The following is a 20194-nucleotide window of genomic DNA, read 5'->3' on the forward strand; positions in this document are numbered from 1 at the left end:
AGCCATGCTATTCCGATACTGCTTGTTCTTCCAGTGCCAAACTCTGGAATAGTCCATCCTCCAAATCATTAAGTTAAAGGTAGAGTGACTCACCAACTATCAGGAGGTGAGGGTAAACCAGCCTTGTCATAATTTTATAGGCTCCTCTTTCCACTCATGAAAACAAGTTATGTGTGGCATTTACGTACATCTGTGTTGCTGGGCATTTTCCAAATGCCTCTTGGAGAACATTAAACAGGAAATTGATGCCACAGGGCAAATATTCATTCTTCCCATCCTCTCACAAAAACAAGTACAGATTTGCTGTGGCTAGACTGACTTCCTGCATTGTGCTGTTGCTTATTCAATTTTACACAAGAAGAAAAAAAAAGTACATTCTCCATTTCAATTTAGAGCATGTTGAAAATGGCCAAAATGTATAAACAAAAAAGCTTCCCTCCTGAGAGCACAGAAGTATAGAATTCAATGCTTTATAAAATCACAAAATCCAAAGGTTAATGATTGTTTTTCATGCGTATTGATGAAAGTCAATTTCTGTTACAGTAGACACACCAAATTTGGTTTAAACAATATGCGCTCTAGTTTTCAAATGACAAAGTCTCTAAGCATTTGGACACTGCAGCTTTACATATAAGGATGGCATCTTCTAATCTATAATAGCAGTCTTTGTTAGTGGCACCTCCTCAGTATCCATTTCTCCCCATTCACTTTCTTATCAGCCCATAAACTGTTTTGGGATCCATGGGGTTTTAGGACAACTGAATCCACCTCCAGCCCCAGAATGGATAATGTGCCTTAGGTTAAACTATCCAGTATATTATCTCCTCTAGCTAGAGATTTGTTCAAAGGGAATGTGTAACCTAAGTTCATCCAATCAAAGTAAATCTAGAGGTTTTTGCTGGGAAGAAGTTATGCTTTCTTTCCTGATAGACAAGAGCACTGAATCAATTGGCAGTTATCTTAGGATCATGATGAGTAGCAGCATTAAAATAAAGCAAATACTATGAAGGACAGAACAGAGAAACAATTGGAAGAAACCAGGCCCTAGATGCCATCATTTTGCTGCTGGATCAAGCTTTACCTGAAAATCTATCACTGGAACATTTAGTAATATAAACCATTAACTTTCCGATATTACTTAAACTAGCTTGATTCAGGTTTTCTGTAACTTGCAACTAAAGCTTCGTAACTGCCATACCTATCTGTTGGAAGAGATTTAGAAAAGAAAGGATGAGAAAAGGATGAGGGGAAAACATGTCTCACATGCCTTTAATGCCAGTGCTCTTGTCTGTCAGGAAAGAAAGCATAACTTTTCCTCAGCAAAAACCTCTAGATTTACTTTGATTTGATGAGTAACCACCATCGTCATGTGAGGTGGGAGAAAAGTCAATCCATGTACTTCTCCCTGGGTCTAGGAGAGATAGGGGGCCTTAGCAGCAGGGAGGGCCTACTCTCAACTAAGGTCACTCTTGTGTCCCTGCTCCTTCCAGGCTGAACTGCAACACGTGCAGTTTGCAATTACTGAAATCATTTGACTACCATTTCTCTCAGATGGTTTCTACCACCTCCCTCCAAAGAATGATATATTGTTATCTCCCATTTTATAGATGAAGAAACTGAAGCCCAGAAGCCGTAAGTTTCGTATATATTAAAAAGCAGTAGAGGATAAAGCTCAGATCTTCTTATTCCAAAACCTAGAATCTTTGTCATACAACACATATCATCCTTGTTACCCTTTTTGTATTGTATGTGGTAATTGGGGTCATCTAGAATGAGGCCTGGAAGAATTTTACATCTCTACCATTTCCTTCCCTCTTCCTTCACTAGGAGTAACCAGAATTTATGTTGTTCCACATGGTCATCCTAATTTCTTTCAGTAGTGCTCCATGCTCCAAAAGTACCACCTTCCAACACTCCATGACCTGACACCATCAAGAGTCCTATTTCCTCAGTTCCTAGGACAAAAATCTGTCTAGAAATGCATTTGCCAAATGAATGCACACTAAGATATGAAATATGATAACAGCTTTACGTGTTACTCCTGTCTCAGAACATAAATACTTTGTAAGCGAGCACTTAGAAAGCCAGTGCCTTCCACTGAAGGAGTTAATATCATGTCTATATTTTAGGCAGTATGGCAAGTTGGAGGCAAAAATATTTTGAGTTGAGGCCCTTCTTGGTAATGTTGCTACTTAAATTATTTCTTCCTTCACTTACTCACAAGGCTTCACTTTGCCCTAGCCCGCAAGTTTTCAGGTAACTTTGGATACACCTTGATACAAATATAGAAAAACTCTTCGCCAGCCTAACATGGACTCAGTCGTTCCCAAAGTAATCACACACTCCTCAGCTTTATTCAGCAAACTTTACTGAAGGTTTACTGCATGCTGGCTCACTGTATGCGTGCTTACTGCCATGCAATATGCAGGCACTCCAACGGTTTAGGGTGTGAACTTGACAAAGATACTGTGTTATTTAGGCTATTTTACTTGGCAAGGTACAGAGGCATACTTAGGTTACTTGAGGAGATGGAAATTGCTAGAAAAACACATGGAAAACTATGGAGTTACAAGAAGCCCCTTATAGGTGACCCGGTCTCACAGAGAACTAGAACATGGTATAGTAATGGTATCTGAAGCTCTCACAGTATGACAAGAGCTCTGGTCATCTGGTCATTACCTCAGGTTTGTTTATTTATCTAGTGACTCCACAATTATTGTGACTCAGCCATTCTCTTATCTTCCTTCCTTTTGTAACTTTTCTCCATTTCATGTCTTCTCCTACCTCATTGCTTCTGCTTTAAACCTTTACACGTCATGCCTCTGAGTCTCTGATACTCTCTTCTGTCTGTGGCCCACCTTTTGTGACTCTACTCAAAAGCTCCAAGAAAGAGGATCTGTCCTAAGCACCTGTTCTGGGCTAAGTTCTGAAATCAGTTTCCCCATAAGGATTCCTAGGGCCTTAGGACCAGGCACCAACACCTAGTTTTATCAGAGGCATATTGATTGTCTTAAGTGTGACAACTGTTGACTTCGTCCCTGGGATGCTGTAGAGTATCCCTGGAAGATTTTCTTCTCTACTGATTTTAGCAATAGACCTCTCCCTGACCCAAAACAAAATGACCAGACTAGCCAGAACAGAATGACAGGTCACCATATATTTAGTGGTAATTTGGAGGAAAAAAAACAGTACTAGCGGGTTAGGGTACTAAGCGCTGAAAGCAACATGGGAAAAATAAGGAAGCAAAACTGGCTAAGCCACTAAAAAACATGATCTCATTTAATCAAAACCTAAAAGGATTATTATGTGTTCCAAATGCACCTACGGACAAGATAATTGGGAGTCACAATGATAGTTCATAAAAACCCTGAATACAAGAGCTGGGAAGCACATCATAGGCCACTTATCCAACCCACTTATTTCATTTAATTATTTCAATTAGTTGACCAATTAATTAATTCACACAATTAGTGGTGAAGCTCAGACTCATAAGCAATGTCCAATAAACCACCAGTTTGTATTTCTGAGCTAGTAATGAATTTCCTTGCCGAAAGATGGAGTAGATCACATTAAATGCTCAGAGAACTCTACTGATTGTCCCAGTGAATGTGGGTAAGGGTAAATAACAAGGTTGGGACAGAGCAATTTAATGTATTCTTACAAGATAATGTCTGTGTTTTCAACAGCAGTAAAAGATGTAGTAAGATATAACAGAGAAAAGCAAAAAAAGTAAGAGCTTGGAATCTCAGATTCAATATTGTTCCTGCCATCAACAAGCTGAGAGCTGTGTGTGCTTGGACCACTTCTATCAACTTTTTCTATCTCAGGCTCTTCATCTGGCTAAAGAAAAATTAGGCCAGTGGGTCACTGAGGTCCCAGGTGCCCATGATACTTCTAGCACTACCTTTTCTGGGAATGACAGTGCCTACCTTTTGGGGATGGGATAAGCCCAGTGGACCAAGAATGTCAAATCAGCTGATTGCTAATCAACAAAATTGAGAAATTGATAGAGTGTTCTTAAAATTGTCTAAAGGCAGATGGACCAAGGAAGAATTTGGCCTTTCCTGGATTCTTGGCTTAGATTTCTTGCCATCTCCAAAAGTACCCAGAAAGGCATTGAAAAATCATTACACTTCACATAGGAAAACAAACAAACTCTGTAGCACCATATACGGAGACATTTAAACATTTAAGCATTTTTTTCTAGTGAGCTGAAAATGCAAAAAGCAAAATGATGATTATTGAGTATACAAAGTGGCATTTTAATCTACTCGCAGCAATAAATTTTGATGTCTATATAAATAAAAATGGATTATGCAGAGAGGAGGGGCTCCAAGTTGAAAGTCATATTCTGAGATAGCCAGTAAATCTGTAGGCTTTTGGCAGGGTCACTTTAGATGGTTAGACACTAACCAACTGTAGGGTACATATTTATTATCATTTATTGACTATTCCAATACATTCTGTTTGTCAAGCAAAGTATTAGCCCTGGTCTATTTTCATTTATACATCCAAATAAAATATTACTAAAACAATAATGAAAGCCAAGAGAAAAATAATATAAATATTGAGAATTTTTCAAATCTCTCCTTCAAAATCGATTAAACATGAAATATATATTTATAAATTAAATTACATTATGTAGCAGTGGAGATGGAGTATTATTTAAGATTTTTAAATAAATGTGTAAGTTTAGTGTCTTGAACATAAATTAGATTGTCAGACAAGGTGAAAAGGAACACTCAGATGAGGTTTCATTTCTTCTTCCAGAATCATAAATACTATCTGTTTTTATAAGCTGACTATAGCCCATTTCAATGTGACAATATGTGAACGAAAAGTTAATTTTCTCTACTAATTTGATTTATTAAACGAATAGTAAAACAACAATAATGGAAAGAAATAATATTAACATTTATTCCTAACATCAGTTGTTTTCATTTCTCTTTGCCCCTTTTTCTACCAGGTCCATTTGCATGCCCATTTTTGCATAGTGGTTTACCAAAAAAAAGAAAAATCGAGACACTCTACAAGCCTCAGTCAGCTGTTCTTTTTCTTTATCACAGCACACACTCCCTCTGAGGGAGGCTTTTATCCATCCAATAAATATTTATTGAGCACCTCTTTGGTGCCAGCCTTTATTCCAGGTTCCAGGAATACAGTGATAACTAAGACAGACAAGGCCCTGCCCTCAAATAATTTAATTCCAAGCTGTCAGAAATAAACACGTAAACCAATAAATAATTTCAAATGTTTTGTGGTGGGTGGCACAATTAGGAGGTAAGAAAGGTACCTCTGAGGATATTTGAGCTGATGACAGAATGATGAGGAGATAAAGTCATGCAGTGAGCCAAGGGCACATGCTAAGGCCTTTAAAAGTGGGTAAGAGCTTAGCAAATTTGAGGAAGTAAAAGGAAGGTAATGGGGATGGATTTGGTGAGCAGGGAACCAAGAGGTAGGTGGGGGTCAGCTCAGTAGGACCTTGTAGGTCGTAGTGTGGAGTTTGTATTTCAATCAAAGTGCAAGAAGCCTTTGGAAGATTTTAAGCAGAGGTAGCACATATTCTGTTCTAACTCAGGTTATTCCGGCTAGCTAGTGGAGAGTAAATTACGGTGAGGCAATAACAGAAGCAGAGATATCAATTATGAAGCTATTTCAGTAGTCAAGGCAAGAGAGGATGGTGGCTTAGATGAGGATAAATGACAGAGAAGATGGAGTAAAGATGGATTCATGGCTAGGTGCAGTGGCTCACACCTGTAATCCCAGCACTTTGGGAGGCAAAGGTGGGCAGATGACAAGGTCAGGAGATCAAGACCATCCCGGCTAACACAGTGAAACCGTGTCTCTACTAAAAATACGAAAAATTAGCCTGGCGTAGTGGCATGTGCCTATAATCCCAGCTACTCGTGAGGCTGAGGCAGGAGAATTGCTTGAACCCAAGAGGCGGAGGTTGCAGTGAGCAGAGATCGCACCACTGCACTTCAGCCTGGCAACAACAGAAAGAGACTCCCTCTCAAAAAAAAAAAAAAAAAAAAAAAAAAGACGGATTCATAATATATTTTGGAGGTAGTACCTACAACTTGCTAATGGATTAGATGCAGAGGATAAGAGAAAGGGGAGGTTCCAAATTGATTTGGATCTTAGTTTTTTGGGATTAAGAAACTGGGTGTATGATAGAGTTATTTACTTAGACTGGGAGAAAATCAAATTTAGAACAGAACTCAAGAGTTCCTTAGAGAAGAGGATTTGCTCTGTCACCCAGGCTGGAGTACAGTGGCACAATCCTACCTCACTGTAGCCTCTAATCCCTGGGCTCAAATGATCCTCCCACCTAGGAATCCTTTTTAATGTACATTAAGTTTGCAAAGAAAAGTCCAACTGGAAATGTGAGGTATGCAATTGGATATATGAGTCTGAAGTTCAGATCCGTGTGTGTGTGTGTGTGTGTGTGTGTGTGTGTGTGTGTATTTGGGAGTCATTAGCACATAGTAACATGTAAAACCATGGGACCAGAAGAGAACAACTAAGGCGAAAGTGAAGTAGACAAGAAAATTGAAAACCAGGTCATATGGTACCCCAACTTTCAGATATCAGGCAGAAGTGAAGGAGCCAGCTATAAAAACTGAGAAGAGTTCAGTGACCCAGGAAGAAAATCAAGACAGTGTGATGTTTCCCCAGCCCTGAGCATGAAGTTAGTCAAAAAAAAGGAGACCATTCTCATCTGTGTTGTGTACTGTTAACAGGTCAAGTACAATGAGAATGAAGAAAAGGCACCACATTTGACATGGCTTTTTTGGGGATTTTTGGTGATTTTGACAAGATCAATTTCAGTGGCATCCTAGCAATCGAAGCCAGAATGAAGTGGGTTGAGATTGAATGGATTCAATGCAGTTCTAGTAAAAATCCAAATAGGATATTCATTTAAAATTAGCAGACTGATTCTAAAATGCACGTGCTGTCTGGTGATCCACTACCTATACCCATCTTAAGGTACCATTGTGACACCATGTTAACACAGGGCCTCTCTGAGGAGCAGGTATTTCAAACAGGCTGCAGCTGGGGAATTGAGGAATAAACTTTTTATTCTGGGACTTCTTGCTAAATGTCTTAGGATGTTTTCACATCCTTATACACACTCCTTCAGCCCACCCAGGTTTAACCCGGAGGTGGAGTGCAGAAATGAACACAGTGACAACACTAGAATTTTACATTGTGGTTGGTTCCTCCTCAGCTGCTGAAGGCTTTTCTTTTCTCCTGTGAGAAGGACACTTACCTTATATTCTTTCCTATCCTGTGTATCCCTACTCTGGATACTTAGAATAAACTTTGGTTTTCATTTCTCCTCTTGATAAAACTTCGGAGTTTGAATCAGTCTTTCTATCTCAAAAAGTCAGACTTTTGCAAGCCAAAAGAGCTTGCCCTCGGGCTATTTTGTATCCCTAGGGACTTAAAAAACTATTTTGAAATTCAAAAATCTAAGCAGTGACCTCTTTGTTCTATGCTGTATCAAATATAATACTTTCCTTTTCTATGATAAAAAGCCTCAGAATCTACCTGTTTTTAATGGCTGTAAGGTTGAAAAAAAATCCTGAATTACTGAAAAGGAAAAATACAATGAGATTTTTAAAAGTATTATCCTGCTTTCCTCTTAACATGGAATTCCCTGCCTCTCAGGACACAAAGTCCCTTTCTATAGTATCAGCTGCACTTCTTGATAGTTTCCCAATTTATTTCGTATTCTGGCTACAACTGTTTTCAGTACATGTAATTCCCAAGAGCACCAAGCACTTGGATGGCATCATTGCTTTGCACAGGTGGTTTCCTTCTGCCTGAAATGCCCTCCCTTAAGCCAGCCTCCTCACTTTATAAGATTTTAAACTCTTGTGCTAGAGATTAAGCTATTTTCTGTCATCTCCAAACCCACCTTTGTCTACCTTGTTTTGTGATGCTCGGGTTGGGACTATGCAAACCACCTTTCTTTTTTGCCAGCAAAATTCCTTTTGGTTTCTGTCTGTGTGGAACACTAAAGGAAGACCACGAGGCATGAGAGGATGAAGGGACTCGTTCCTTCTATTTGCTTGCTGTTCCAGTCCTTGTTACCTGGTAATGACCCTTTATCATGACAGCAGCAGGTGTTTCCAGTATCCAGCTTCTTGGCACTCTCATAACCAGGTTTCATCCCACCTTCCTCAGAAACACAAGCACCACCGGCTAATGTCCCCTTCCCTGAGGTCTAAGTCTTATGTCTATGAGGTATGTCTTCAAGCTTCTAAATTCAGATAACCCCAATCTCTTCCTTTTGCTTACTCAGACCTAGGGGGACGCAGCTGCTGCGTGAAGTTACTGCCTCTGTGAAACCTCAGTGTGCCCATTGTGCCTTTTTAGTTCTCCAGATCTGGTTAATCAATTCCCTATATTAAAATTTCTTGGTTGAATTTTTTTTTTTTTTTTTTTTTTTTTTTTTTTTTTTTTTTTTGAGACAGAGTCTCTCTCTGTTGCCCAGGTTGGAATACAGTGGCGCAACCTTGGCTCACTGCAACCTCCACCTCCTGGGTTCAAGCAATTCTCTGCCTCAGTCTCCCGAGTAGCTGGGATTATAGGCACACGTCACTACTCCCAGCTAATATATTTTTATTTTTATTTTTATTTTTTTTTGAGACGGAATCTCGCTCTGTCGCACAGGCTGGAGTGCAGTGGCGCGATCTCGGCTCACTGCAATCTCCACCTCCCGGGTTCACACCACTCTCCTGCCTCAGCCTCCCGAGTAGCTGGGACTACAGGCGCCTGCCACGTCGCCTGGCTAATTTTTTGTATTTTTAGTAGAGACGGGGTTTCACCATGTTGGTCAGGCTGGTCTTGAACTTCTGACCTTGTGATCCGCCTGCCTCGGCCTCCCAAAGTGTTGGAATAACAGGCGTGAGCCACTGCACCTGGCCTCTTGGTTGAAGTTTTTTATGTGTTTTTTGTTTTCCAGACTTATAATCATTCTCTATTAAGACTATCTAAGCCATTTTGTCCACTCTCTGCCAAAGCATTTGTTTTTGTGCACCTTGCAGAGGGCTCCTTTGAAGTGCTTATCATACGTATTAGTGTTTTCCTTTTTTTTTTTTTTTTTTTTTTTTTTTGAGACAGAATCTCGCTCTGTCACCCAGGCTGGAGTGCAGTGGCCCTGTCTTGGCTCACTGCAAGCTCCGCCTCCCGGGTTTACGCCATTCTCCTGCCTCAGCCTCCGGAGTAGCTGGGACTACAGGAGCCCGGCACCATGCCCGGCTAATTTCTTGTATTTTTAGTAGAGATGGGGTTTCACCGTGTTAGCCAGGATGGTTTCGATCTCCTGACCTCATGATCTGCCCGCCTCGGCCTCCCAAAGTGCTGGGATTACAGGCGTGAGCCACCTCACCCGGTCTACTATTTTCTTAGATGACAGTATCCCTAACACTAGATTGTTAGGACTCAGAGATAGAGATCATATTTTATTTATTTTTGTATCACCTATGTTCATCAAAGTGAGGACAAACTCAGTAAGTGATCCTTAAATTAAATGAACAAATGAATTAATGAATATATGACTATTAAATTAAATGAACAAATGAATTAATGAATATATGACTATGAATGTATTCAATTAATTAAGGAAAACATAACTATATACATAGACTAGTCATGCATTGTATCCTGTTCAAACTTAAAATGGCAACTCTTTACAAGGCCCCTTTAATTTGGTCCCTGCCTGCCTTTCTGTCTCTCTCCTACCTCTTTCATCCCAGGCATACTGAGTGGATTAGAGCTCCCAGAACACACCCCCACACCTTTGTCCTCACCATCATTTCTTCCTGAAATCCTTATTCATGTCTAATTCCTCCAGTACCTTGCAAGCTATTTGAGGTACTCCTTTATTTCCATCACCCAGAAGAATCCTGTAATATGGTAGATACTTAATGTGTAATTATTAAATGAGCATTTCCATATTGCTGCAGTTCCCATAATGATCCCTTTTGATCCTTGCATGTATTTTATGTAGGTTATATGCCATGGCTTACTTAATCACTACTTTATTATTAGATATTAAGATAGTTTCTGATGTTCACTACTATAATTAATTCAAGAGAGCACTTTTTGTACAAGTAGTTTGTTTTCTTATAAAGAGAGTTACAATTTTTTTTCTTAAAAGAAGGATAGAGCATGAGGGGTTTTTTTGTTTGTTTGTTTGTTTTAAAGAATTTTTATTTTTCTCAATTGGTGTCAGTGACAGTGGGCCCAAATCCTAGGGGATACTTCTGAGGCCATCGTGTTTTTAGAAGGCCAGTGACATAATCTGACTCACAATAATTTAAAATATTTCCTTAATGACTTGCAAATCAAGATGCCAATGTCCAAGTATTCCAGATGCAGTAGATCTACATGCCTGAACTTTCATTGTCTCCAGCTTCTCTTTGAGTACACAGATGTAGAATCCAAATAAGTGGCATTTGACTTTGGGAGTGGAGTGGTATAGATTTGAGGAATAGAAATTAAAATGGAACTTAAATTACCATCATCAAATCATACCAAAGCTCTTTTTACTCTCTTCATTTGGAAACCTCTGGAAAATAAAGGAATACCTTGATACATAAAACAGAAGCACTCATGAACATTTGTCTTAAGTAGAAGTAAGTTCTTCTATTGCACTTTTTTTCCTAATTGTTTTTCATTTGGCATTGGAGATGTGTTTCCAACTATGACATGAAGTCCAGCCTATTATCCTTTTCTAAGGTATTTTCTTACTACATAGTTTCAAAGAGGCTTAGAATTTCCAAGTTAGAAGGGAGAGAGACAGTTTTAAAAAAAGAGAGAGAGATTAAGAGGAGAGTGGTGTAAGCCTAAAATGAACTTCACTTTTAGCTTTGGGACATAGACCTTTCTAGACCTGTGTCCTCATCTATAAATTGAGTAGAAGATCCCCAAGGATCTGTCTAACTCTGAATTTCCTTGTCTTTACATGTTTTATGCTCAAACCTCAACTAAGCTCAAATGAGATTTTGACTTTCCTGAGTCTCAAGAACAAACAGCATAGCCTAACTCCCTTGCAGGTGTAAGTCATCTTGCATTCCCTTCTCCAGATCCAACGAAAAAATAACCCAAAGAATTTAACTGCTGTGACTTCTCAGGAAACCTTTCCCTACTTCATTCATTATGATTTGTATGTTCTCCTTCTTCCAAATCTATGTGGAATCTGACTTGAACTCATTCTGCACTCTTTGTTGACATAAACTTCTGAAATAAATCTCTTACACCCTGCAAAAGACAACTTTGCCCAATTTAATTTAATGGAAGTGAATGACCCCTCCTTGCAACTTCTCAAGACTGTTTTTAATTTTATATTGTTGTTGTTGTTTAACTTAGAGTTAAAGAATATCCACTTCAGCTTGAAGGAGATACTCTAGGCCATTTGACATGTCTCTGGCTCAGTTTGCAGATAATAAAAGAACCACTGTCTCCTCTGCTCCTTCAGGTTCACCCACAATTTATCAGATGAAAAAGCTTTCATACAGCCCCATGTTTCATATTCATTCAGCCAGCCAGTTCCTCCAATTTCCTCTCTAAAAGAACATGCAAGCTGTTTATAAAATGCCTCTATTTAGAAGTTCTCCTTAGGAGGCAAAAGGAAACCTCAAGCTTCTATTGAGTGTTGGCATTCTGCATCTTTGCTTTCAGACAACGTTTGTAAGTAGTGATGAGAATAAATAATATATTACTGTTTGAAAGAAGAAAGAGAAGGAGCAAAATGATGCTACTACCCCAAAAGGGATCGGGGTCCTCATCATGGACCTCTGCTGAAGAATAGTGCTGTTCAAAGGCAATCAGCCCTCTTTGCTACTGACTCATTGACTGGAAGCCAGGACTGCCAGAGTCCAATTTAAGTAACTGAGAGGGATTGTTTTGAAGGGGAGATAGAGGTCACAAATCAGGGCAGCCCTTATTTGACCATCTCAGCACTTTAGAAATTATGTTAGACCTCTGAAGTGATGAAAATCAGACGGGAATGTTCAGTAAAGGTAACTAGTCACAATTAGGAAAGCAGATTTCCCCCATACTATTCTCCTTTGGCTGGATTCAAGTGGAGAATGTTTCACAATGTCCAGCTGATATGATCAATGATCCAGTAAGTCATGACACAATGCAATGCAAATTTTTAATAGAAGCCAGAATTTGTCATTTAGTTAGAATGCTGCTTAAAATCATCACAGTATTCTTTTTATCATAATTATAGCCTCAGGTTAGTTAAGGGCAGGATTTTATTTCTTTGTAATCATGTTCAAGCAATTGTGCACTCCACAGACAACAAACTTTTATTGAACACCTACTATGTGCTAGTCTGTTTCTGAATCAGAATCCTAATTCTGGTCCTATTTTTTAAAATAAAAAAATGAAAACTAAAATTTTATACTTTCAGGTTATTTTGTGATTCAGTGGTCTATTGTTCTGTGGGCTGGCAGAGAGAAAATTGCCCAGGCAACGTCTACTGCTATTTCAGTCTTTAAAAAATTAGCTCTGGAGATACAGTCTTGAATAAAAGAGAAAAGTTCCCTGTTCATGTGGAGGTGTCATTCTAGAGAGGAAAGCATACAATAAATATGTAAATAAACAACTGAACAAAATAATTTTAGATAATTGTAAGTGCTATGAAGAAATTTAAACAGGATGTTGTGATAGAGACTAATAAAGGATAACTACTTTAGGATGGTCATAGAACAACTGAGGAAGTAGCATTTGTGCTTAGACTTAAATAATGAGAAAGACTCCATGGAAACTCTGGGGGGAAAACCTGGGGAGCAGCAAGGGAAACCCCAAAGAGAATAACCTTGGTATGTCCAAAGAATAGGGGGACAACATGACTGCTGGGCTGCAAGTTAGAAGAGACATACGAGGTGGGGGAGTAAAGATTGGTAGGAGCTAGGCAATGCAAGTCCTATTGATCATTGGTAAAATACAACTGGGAAACGTCGAGTGATTTCAAGCAAAAGATCAATATTACCTATGTTTTAAATTTATCATTCTGGCTGCCTTATGGGAAACAGATAGAAGCAAGAAGACCAGATTAGAGTAGTTGAGGCAAGAGATTGGTGGCTTAATGTTGGCAATATCATGAGGTAAAGTGGATGGATTTGAGATGTTTTGGAGGTAGAATCTGCAAACTTGCTGAAGAATTAGATATAGAGGTGAAGAAAAGGTAGGAAACCAGGAAAATGTTCAGGTTTGGTGGCGATGTTTACTGAGGTAGAGAACCGAATTCAGGGTGCAAGGGAGGAATAGGTGTGCGATGAAGGTAGGAATCAAGAATTCTTCTTTGCAGCTCTGTTACAAAGATGTCTGTTGGATATATGACTGGAGATATAAAGATGTCTGTTGGATATCTAACTGGAGATATAAACGTATCTGTTGGATATCTGATTGGAGAAATGAAGGCTGGAGAAATAAGTGGATATGATTGGTGTGTAAAAGATATATCAAGCTCTGGGAGGAGAGAACAGCAGGCAGCAGAGGGAGAGAATTTGAGGCTTTCCAACATATAGAGGCCCAGGAGAGTGTGTCAAGGAAATAGATGTAGCATTTAATGTACTCTAAATGGAGGCCAAACCCCAGGCATAAGACACATGAGAGAAGGACTCAAATGTTGCCTAAACATGCTGAAAGCTGCAGCACTCTGGCATGTTAACTTTCTGCTGTGGTGAAAATAAAGATGAAAATCATTTCATCTGAGTTAGCAAATATTATGGAAAAATAAACGAAGAACTTTATTCCATGAGGGTGTTTATAACAAGTGATCGTCTCCGTATCACTGATGACCTCGTAAGCAGTTCTTCACTGAGACTGTGATTTGTCTGAGTATGGGGGTGTCTGCATCCTGGGATGGGTTCAGAGAATTATACAGCACACCTGTGTTTACTCAAGATTTTGAGAGTCTTGTTCAGTAATACTGAGTCATATCCCCATGGCTTGTAGAAGTTAAAGATGGGGTGGGGATCTTACATATGGGTGTAAAATCTCTGGATTAGTTTTACAGATGGGATGGTTCAGTCTAATTAGTTCTTTGTAACCAAGTCCTTAGGAGTCTTCTACAGGGACTTTTCTCATGTTCATATGATAAGCGAGGCATGCCAAAGCCAACCAGTCCAGGTTGGCTTGCCTGAGAGGCAAGCATGGCATTTGGAGCCAGGCCCATCTCTGTTCAAATCCCAGCTCTGCCACTTTCTGGCTGTGTGTCCTGAGACAAGTTATCCGAGTCCTCCAATTTCCAGTTTCCTCATCTGTAAGATGATGACAACACTTCCCTAGCTTGTTGTGAGATTTAATGAGGTACCATATGCGATTGACTAGTGTCACTAGACTAGGTACCATGTGCCAAGTTCCTCAGTGAGTAGGTAGGAGGTGCTTAATAAATTCTGGTCTCTTCTCTGTCTTTTAATCTCAATAGTTCGTGGGCAAACACTACAACCTACAATAACCCCAAGAAATTCTAACTGTGGCCCCACTGGCTACATTATTTTTTGAATGCAAAAATTAAAGCTAAAATGTTACACTTTTAGGTCATTTCCTGAGTCTGTGGTCCTTTTAATGAGCTGGCAGAGAGAAAATTGTCCAGGCAATTTCATTGCTTTCAGTCTGAGAAAGATTCTCAGTCAGTGAGCAGCATTCTTTCTAGGTCTGGTTCATTTCTTCAACATTGCTATGGTGCTAGTAACTTCAGTATTTAAATCCTAGAATACTCATTAAGAACAGAGAAACTTCCTATTAACTGCTTGCCAGATTTCCCTATTGCACATAGCATAGTAATTTGTCACAGAGACGTTGTCATTTTTTTACATAATTCAACCAATATATACTGAGACCCTGCTAAGTGTCCAACATGATATAGACAGTAGAGTGACAAAGATACATAAAATAGACACAGTCCCTGCGCTCACTTTTACACATGCCAAGATTCACCAACCCATTCCACTGGCAGAGAAATGACTTTCTTCCACTGCTAAATTCCTAAGAGGTCTTTTACTCAGACAGAAATGCAACTTGTTTGAGATTCCTAGAATTGCTTAGAAACATGAAGCAAAGGCTACTGCCATCTTTTCCCAGACGGCTTTCTGTTTAATCAAAGAATAGAACATGCTTGATTTGTGTGTGCATATTTTCAATTAAAAAATAATGCACACGTGTTTTAAAATGTATTAATCTCTTTTAAAATGGAAGTTCTCTCCTCTTTGCTAGAGGAGAAGCTATTAATCGCTAGAATTTAATGTCTATACTTCTAGACATTTTTCTAAGGAGATACAAATACTTATTTCTGATACTCACCCTCATCCCACATGCACACATAGTGCTTGTTTTGTTTTTACCACGATAATATCACTTTTACATACTACTCTATAACTTGATTTTTAACACAACAATATATCACGAACATGTTACCATTTTATTAATCTATCTACTTAGTGTGCTGTACAGTAGCCATGGAATAAATAAATCATAGTTTGTGTTTTAACCATTCTTCTACTGATGGAACTTTAGATTGTTTCCAGTGTATTGCTATTATAGACAATTATTTAGTAAATATCCTGTACATATATTTTCACACTTGTGTGTTGTCTTTAGGATGGATTCCTACGAGCTGACAAGTGGAAGTGCTGCATCAAAGGGGTTGGGCATTTTAAACTCAGATAGTGTGAAACTGCCTTCAAGAAAGGCAATATTAGCACAATATGAGAATGCCTATTTCTTCCCTCTCTCTCTAATACTGAATATTATTATCATTCTTAATATTTGCCAAACTGAAAGGCAAATAATGAGATTTCATTTTATTTTTTAGAGATGGGGATCTCACTCTGTCCCCTAGGCTGGAGTGCAGTGGTATGATCATAGCTCACTTCAGCCTGGAACTCTTTCCACCTCAAGGAATCCTCCCACCTCAGCCTCCTGAGTAGCTAGAACTATAGGTGTATGCCACTAAGCCCAGCCATTTTTTTTTCTTTTTTTGTAGAGATGGGGTCTCACTATGTTGCCCAGGCTGATTTTTAACTGCTGGCCCCAAGGGATCCTCTGATCTCAGCCTCCCAAAGTACTGGGATTGTAGGTGTGAGCCGCCATTCCCAGCCTGGGATTTTATTTTAGTTTGTAGACTTCTGGAGTCCATTCTGACATATGTTAAACAAAAATTATAGAGGCCATTGTTTTGGACTGAGATCCCACGTTAGGCTCCAACAAACCAGACCAAATCAAAATGGAGTTACTCATGTTAAATGCCACATAAACAAAGTGAAATTTTACAGCAGCAGACATATCCCTAAACAGACCAGTTTTTCATGAAAACGGAAGACACCAGTCTACCTGAGTCAGCTTAAAGAAGCCTCATCTGCTTTAATTCTTACATAGAACGTAATCTGACATTAACCAATCAGTTTTTAATATTTTTATTTTTATAGACAGAGTCTGAATGTGTCACCTAGGTTGGAGTGTAGTGGCATGACCATAACTCATTACAACCTCGAATTCCTGTGCTCAAGTCATTCTCACACTTCAGCCTCCTGAGTAGCTAGGACCACAGGTATATGCCACTATGCCTGGCTCATTTATTTTTATTTTTATTTTTGTAGAGATGAGGTCTTACTATGTTTCCCAGGCTGGTCTTGAACTCCTGGCCTCAAGTGATCCTCCTACCTTGACCTCCCAAGTGCTGGGATTACAGGTATGGGCTCAGTCAGCTTTTTAATGTTCTGTTGTTCTGTTTCTTTGTCCTCACTTTACAAAATCCACTGTTCTGTCATTGCCAGGGTGAGCTGTTGTTCTATTTTTGTAGAATTGGAGGATGCCCAAATTCATGAGTTGAAAAGAAGCGCCAATTTGATCTATAACTAAATTTGTGGTAATTTTGTTTTTGATGTGTGTAAAAAGCTTGGAAGTCACCATTCCCATCCCCACGAGAAAAAGCTGGACAAACTAAATATCAATGATTTTTTGAATCTATGAGAGAACTAAACTTTCAGAGTAAACCACACCCTGAGATCTGGAGACAGGTGCATCCAGAGAGATACAGCAGAAGCCGCTGGAGGAATAAGAGTGGCAACACTTACTTCACTGGTAAACGTGGAGAATTACTAGAAGTCGAGTGTGGACTAATGTGACAGTGAGAACACAGGATCCCCAATCACGGGGGTATTAAATACTTCTTCCCACAATTTTGAGGTCTTTTTCCCACGGAATCCCACCAGGTTCTCAGGGTGAGGAGCTAAGAAAACCCTCCTTGTAGCCCTGGAAGGGAGATGGAAAGAGTAGCAATAGTGTAACCCTCCCAGATTCTTCTCTATAGCAAAATCTTACTCTCCAAGAGGAAAATCTTTACTGCAATAGTCTCCCCCACCCCTTATCCATAGTTTTTCTTTTCATGGTTTGTTACCTGGAGTAGAGTAGAGTAGAGTAGAGTAGAGTAGAGTAGAGTAGAGTAGAGTAGAATAGAGTAGAGTAGAATAGAGTAGAGTATAAAGATATTTTCAGACAGAAATCACATTCACACAACTTTTATTATAGTATGTTGTTATAATTTTTCTATTTTATTATTAGGTATTGTTAATCTCTTACTGTGCCTAACGCAGAAATTAAACTTTACCACAGGTGCCTAGGAAGAAAACATAGCATATGTAGAGTTCAGTACCATCTGAGGTTTCAGGCATCCACTGGGGGTCTTGGAACGTATCAGCCACAAATAAGTGGAAACTACTGTATAGGGCAATACTGAAGCCTTATTCCACCCGGTGGGGTGGATGTTCACCCCACTCCACTTCCTAGCCTTCCTGTCTAGCCTAAAAGAAACAAAAGGAAAACAAAAACAAACATAGTAAGGCACTAGGAATCGAGTATGGTAGGAGAAGGAGGGGTTGGGTGATGGGGGATCCTATATCAGGGAAGAGGGACAGAAACACTTGTGAAGGCCACACTCCTGAGACATAGGCCCACTGAAAGACAAGACTTAATTAGAAGATTATAGAACACCTCCCCTCCTCCATACTTTATCACCATACCAATATATTTTCAGTGGATTACAGTTGAAAGAACTGCATGATCCAGACTCTTTCTGAGTGACAATACAAAGGGAGTCACAAAGGTAAGAGAGAGGACAAAAACAAGGACATTAAAGGAATTTGAAGCATCTGGAAATTACAGCTACAACAATCATTAAACACAGCCCAACTCCAGGCCAGATTAACATAAATCCTCACACCAAAGGCCTGTTTATTTCAGTACCTATTAGAAATACATAATATTGACTGGGTGCAATGACTCATGCCTGTAATCCCAGCACTTTGGGAGGCCGAGATGGGAGGATCATGAGGTCAGGAGTTCGAGACCAGCCTGACCAACATGGTGAAACCCCGACTCTACTAAAAATACAAAAATTAGCTGGGCATGGTGGCATGTGCCTGTAATTCCAGCTACTCAGGAAGCTGAGGCAGGAGAATCACTTGAACCCAGGAGGTGGAGGTTGCAGTGAGCCGAGATTGTACCACTGCACTCCAGCCTGGGCAACACTGTGAGACTCCATCTCAAGAAAACAAAAATAAAATACATAATATCTGGCTCTCAACAAAAAATCACAAGGTGTACTAAAAGATAAGAAAGGGACAGTAAGAAGAAGGGACAGAGAGATCATCAGAACTAGAATCAGATATGACCCAGATTTTGGAATTGCCACACAAGGAATTTAAAATTACTGATTTATATGTTATGGGCTCAAATGGAAAAATAAACAGCATGTAACACCAAATGGATAATATCAGCAGAGAGACAGAAACTACTAATATAAGAAACAAAAGGAAATACTAGAAATGGAAAACTGTAACAAAAATGAAAAACATCTGCAACAGGTTTACCCACTGGACATAGCTGAAGAAAAAAAAGAATCAGTGCATTTGAACATAGTTTAAATAGAAACTTCCCAAGTTGAAGCACAAAGAGGAAAAGAATCTCAAAAACCCAGAACACTGAAGAACTGTGGACAATATCAAAAGGAGTAACATATGCATAATTAAAATACTGGAAGGTAAGAGAACAAAAAATTATGATCAAATATTTGAAATAAATATTTCTTGGTAAATTAGATTATCAGACAAATAAACTGTCTATCTAGGATAAAGCCAAAAAGGAGGTTGGTTAGTCCACCTTTGAATTTTATGTATTCTCATCACATGTGTTTGAATATCTATCATTAAGTCTCTCGTTACCTTGGTAGGAACAGCTTAGAGGATTTTCTGCAGTGAAAGAGTTAATGGATTTTTTTCAACTCAAAGATGAGTTATCTTTTCAGGGAATAAGGTGTTGAGAGTGAGGGATATAAAAAACAGCAATTATATAAGAGTACAGCCAGGCATGTGGCTCACGCCTATAATCCTAACACTTTGGGAGGCCGAGGCAGGCCTATCACTTGAGCCCAGGAGTTGAGACCAGCCTGGGCAACATGGTGAAACACCCCTCTACATAAAATACAAAAAATTAGCCGGGCATTGTGGTGTGTGCCTGTAGTCCCTGTTAATCTAGAGGCTGAGGTGGGAGGATTGCTTGAGCCCACGAGGCAGAAGTTGCAGTGAGCCAAGATAGCACCACTACATTCCAGCATGAGTGACAGAGGAACACCCTGTCTCAAAAGGAAATTAAAAAAAAAAAAGGAAAAAAAGAATATAAAAAAAGAATATTACTTTTTTATAAGATTTGTTTTATGCTGCAAATTCCTACATGAACTCATTAAACGGATATATATTTATCACAGGGGAAACAATGTGATTATTAATAGAAGAATGACAGCTTAGTCTTGAGTGGTATGAGTCACGAAAAGAATGAGTAAAAAAAACATTTAAAAGAGTCTCATTCACCAAGAACTGAACCTTTCAAAAGGTTTAGCTTTTAAGACTTGAGGCATTTGTATAATTGTTATGATTGTCATGAGGCCTCCATGCAAACCTTCTGATTTTCCTAGATGAGAATTTCCAGCAGTTTCTTGTCAGCCATGAGCTATTACAAGAGTTCCCTCCTCTGAGTTACAACAATCTAGCCAGCACTGTACTCAAAAGGGACCCTGAGCCCTTTAGCATCTTTTACCAGGTCCAGAGTTTCAAGAATCTTTGAAGTTGGCTGGACGCAGTAGCTCACACCTGTAATCCCAGCACTTTGGTAG

General features: G+C 39.2%; 1 long non-coding RNA gene across 1 annotated transcript in view; it reads left to right on the forward strand.

Annotated features, from left to right (window-relative positions):
* The window catches only part of LOC140713476 (uncharacterized), a 77896-nt gene that overhangs the window by 33937 nt on the left and 23765 nt on the right, over positions 1–20194 (forward strand). The gene's annotated exons all lie outside the window — the stretch shown is intronic.

This window comes from Chlorocebus sabaeus, chromosome 15, assembly GCF_047675955.1.
Source record: "Chlorocebus sabaeus isolate Y175 chromosome 15, mChlSab1.0.hap1, whole genome shotgun sequence".
NCBI classification, from domain to species: Eukaryota; Metazoa; Chordata; class Mammalia; order Primates; family Cercopithecidae; genus Chlorocebus; species Chlorocebus sabaeus.